Genomic DNA, 4,424 nt, shown 5'->3' on the forward strand with positions numbered 1-4,424 from the left:
CTTTGCAACAGTGGCCCTGGAGACTCTGTGGTTCAAGTGAAATGACTGGCTACCAGACGGAGGAGGGCGCTCCAGCCGGACCTGGACTCCCTGTGAGCAAGACACAAACTGTATTACATCAAGTCGCTGAGACTTGGGGAGTGACCTGTTGGAGCTGCTAGAGGTAATCAGCCTGCAAATACATTACTTATTTCTCAGCACCTTGAAGTAGCAGTTAAAGAAAGCCTTACTTATGGATCTCACATAGTCATTTACTCTCTGACTTCTTTAACATGGAAATTTGCAAGTTCCTTTAATTAGAGACTGAAAAGGAGTTGTATGATTGTTGACAGTAAGTGTTTTCTTTATACAGAGCACATAATTGGCATTTAAGACTTACTTTATTGATTCCCTAAATAGGATGTTCTGTTTACATTGAAATGATTTTTTTGAATTTTTATTGAGAGCCTTTCTAAAATGTACTGTTTCTGTTATCAGCCATTATTTTTCTTAATTAAGAAATTTTTGATGATGGAACATTACCATAAAAATCAATTATTTTGGGCACCTGGGTGGCTCAGTCGGTTGAGCGTCTGCCTTCAGCTCGGGTCGTGATCCCAGGGTCCTGGAATCGAGTCCCGAGTCGGGCTCCCTGCTCTGCGGGGAGCCTGCCTCTCCCTCTCCTCCCCACTTGTGCTCTCTCTCGCTGTCTCTGTCTCTCTCTCTCAAATAAATAAAATCTTATATATATATATATAATTTAAAAAATCAATTATTTTTACATACTTAAATAAATGAAGAAATGGATTGAATGAATACTGATCTATGGATTTCTTCTGGCAGCCAGTCTTGAAAATACTTCTTTAATTATTTGCTCTTTGCATTTGCTTTTTTCTCTAAAGTCTGGTTCAGGTGGGATCCAGTTAATTAAAGATTATACCTAATAAAGTTCCTATTTATCTATGTTTCATTGTAATATGAAATTGAGAAGTTGTCATTTTGGATGAATCTTCTCTATGATTGAGGTAAAGAGTATGTAAAAAAAAGTCAATTCTTAAATCAATGAAAGATATTTTATACTAACTGTACAAAAACAGACATTGCCCCAGGAGACTAATAGCAAAAAAATTAAATGATAACTCCGAGGCCCTAGTATCTTTTCCCTCCATTGTAATGGCCCTTTTGATAATTTCTTTTAGCTATAGGTAGTATTCAGAATATTGTAGCTTATATATTCCCATACCCAACCCAGAAGTCTACTTTGATGAGGAAAATCTAGGTATCATTTATTTTTTTAAAGATATTTATTTATTTGGCAGAGAGAGACACAGTGAGAGAGGGAACACAAGCCGGGGGAGTGGGAGAGGGAGAAGCAGGCTTCCCGCTGAGCAGGGAGCCTGATGTGGGGCTCGATCCCAGGACCCTGGGATCATGACCTGAGCCGAAGGCAGATGCTTAACGACTGAGCCACCCAGGCGCCCCTAGATATCATTTATTGATTCAATAAATAGTATGTTCCTATAATAAAGAATGAAACTCATGCTCTGTGTTTAAGGAGCATGCAGGCTGATGGAGCGCATGCTAATGGACAATTATGGTGTAATACAGACTAAGTGCCACGTAAGCCATAGGAAGCATAAGAGCACATGCAGCGGAAGCCTAGAGAAAGAGGAAAAGCTTCATGAAATGAGTACCGGCAAGTTATGTTTCCAAAGTGGTTTATGTTGTGACTTTATGATTGATGTACCCATTTGAAATGGATAACAAAATGGGTCACTCATAATGTCCCATTAGAGGATTTCATTTATTAACTAAAGAAATAAACTAACTTGCCCTGACTTTTAAAAATAGATAATGAAATTATCAGTACGTATTTGGTGTGCTGAGTCTAGTGATTCAGATTGTATTTTAAGAAAGAATAGCTTCAATCTCTCTTTGTAGTCTTCATGAAGAGAATGGAACAGGAGTGCTCAGGAAGAGCACTCATTCTGTGCTCAGAGTAAGCAAAGTTCCCTCTGAGTTAGTACTCAATGGGGGTTACAATGTTTCTGCTATGATACAAAACTGCCATTTTAACTATATTCAGACCCAACCATCAATGGCTACAGGGAAAATCCTTCCAAAAAGACATGGGGCCAGAAGTGACTCATAAAAATCCTGGTCAGAGGAACCCTAATCTGCATGTAGGATCTCCCATGATCTGAGCATCAAATGCTCTATCAATACATTCAACTTTTACAAAGATTGATGAGGACCAATAATTTGTCCTCCAATTCTGTATAAATTCCAAAGCACATTTAAGTGTATAAAATTGTGATTATTTCTATTTACTCAAAGGATACTATTTTACTGATGAACTCTTGGCACCAACTGCAAATTAAAATTAAATGTTTCATATTTTGACTTGTCATTTGATTTCTTATTTGGACCACTGTTTGTGCAGTAGCGTGTTGTTTAATATTTTTTAAAATAATAAACATTCCAACTCAACAAGCATTTATTGAACACCTACGAAGCTCAAGACCTCTATTAGGTGCTGTGGAATATATAGTCAAGAACACAAGAAATAAAAGTGTTTTCTTTTCAAAATAAGTGCTGAATGTAATTATCAGGCTTCGCTGTGCTATGTTGTGGCTTCTACATCCATGTGAGGATCCGACTCAGAGGCATGCATTGCATCCTGAAAAACAGCAGTAGTTCTTCTTCACAGCTCCCCAGAAACAGAAAATCACCACCAATGCCTCAAGCAAAACTGATCCCACTCAGACTGGAACAAGGAAATAAATATTTTGATTAGCTGAGATCCCAGCAGATACTATTAGATATATCATAGTGATACATCTAATTCTTAGGTTCTTAAAGTGACTCCTAAACCTTCACCAAACTAGGTGTGGGTGATTCAAGGAAAAAGACACCAAAAAAGTGTGCAGGTTGCAGAGCTGATTAGCACTGAGCTGGAACTGGAAGTCAGACTCTCAGAATTTGGTACGTGCCCCAGCACCACTGGAGAACTTGTCAGCAGTACAGATCTGAGGCCCCTTCCAAGACCTGCTAAGTCAGAAAGTGTGGCCTGGGGCCCAGCAATCTGAGCTGATACACGCTGAGGTTTGAGAACCACCAATATGTCATGGCATGGAGAACTTTCACTAGGATGTGATTTTCCCAGCTGCAGCCATTATGTACTGAACCTGTTTGGACGCCATAGCTTAATACTGAAGGCCAGTTAGAGTGTGACTTCTAAGCCCATATATTTTCCCCCAACTCTCAGAAGAGTTCGTTTTAGCTTCGGAGGAAAAAAAAAATCTCCCTCACTGATTAGTATGCCAGCTTTTATTCTTAGAACCAGGCCTGCATTGAATTATTCACAAAGATCTCAAAGATCTTTAATATCCCACCAACATATGGGAAAATAAACCACTGACAATGTGTCAATGCTTTTTTTTTTTTTTTGCTTTTCTTTTCTGTGATCGAGTTACTGAAAACAATTCATAGCTTTTGCAATCCTGAGCTCTGTGGACTTATAGGAGGTCTACTAAAAATGTCATAAACTCAAAGCAATTTGGTACAGGAAAATAAGAATTCAAGCTGTCACACGAATGCCAATGGCCCAAGTGGCTTATGATTAAAACATGACGTGTACTTTCATTATTTTTACAGCTAATTAGAAAAATTTATCAGCAACCAAAAGAAGCCAGAGGAAACAAGGCTGCACGCAGTGATTAATGATAACCAGTTTCTACTTAGAGTGGAAAACTACTACACTCCAAACACTCACTTGTGGCCATTAGAATGACTATCGCTTCTGAAGGCAAAGAACTGATCAGAGTTGAGGACATATTAAGGCCATAAATGACACTCATTTACCCATTTCTTCCATATATCCTTCACCATTTCAAGCCCTATCAACCCCACAAAGCTTCCTTCACTGGCATTTTATTTCCCTCTTTTCTAGTCCAAATTATTATGGCCTGTGAGGTACGGTGTAGGGCTGCATTATAAAAGTGGTGCGAGTCAGACCAGCTTGACCCTTCCACTTAGTAGATGTGTGGTGTTGGGTAAGATCTTAATCCAAGCCTTGGTTTCCCTATCTGTAAAAATGTGGTGAACAATACTACTGATATCACAGAACCATTTTAAGGATGAAATGTGATAAAACATATAAGATGCTTAGCACGTTGTCCACGTAAATGTTGAATGGGTGGTGGTGTTCTCTTGTCATTGTTGTTCAAATTTGGTTTATGTGTAATGGTGTCACCAACCAAAATATAAGTTCCTGGAAGACAAGCACTGAGTCTACCACTTCTATAGGAAACAAGGGAGGAAGGGGAAAGGGAGGAAAGAAGAGAAAACCATTCAACTCTCCCACCAATTGGCTGATTCCTGGAATTCTACCTTTAGGGTTTCATTCCTTTATTTTAGGTTTCTGACCTCATGAACCCATCTGG

This window comes from Halichoerus grypus, chromosome 9 (assembly GCF_964656455.1).
Source record: "Halichoerus grypus chromosome 9, mHalGry1.hap1.1, whole genome shotgun sequence".
NCBI classification, from domain to species: Eukaryota; Metazoa; Chordata; class Mammalia; order Carnivora; family Phocidae; genus Halichoerus; species Halichoerus grypus.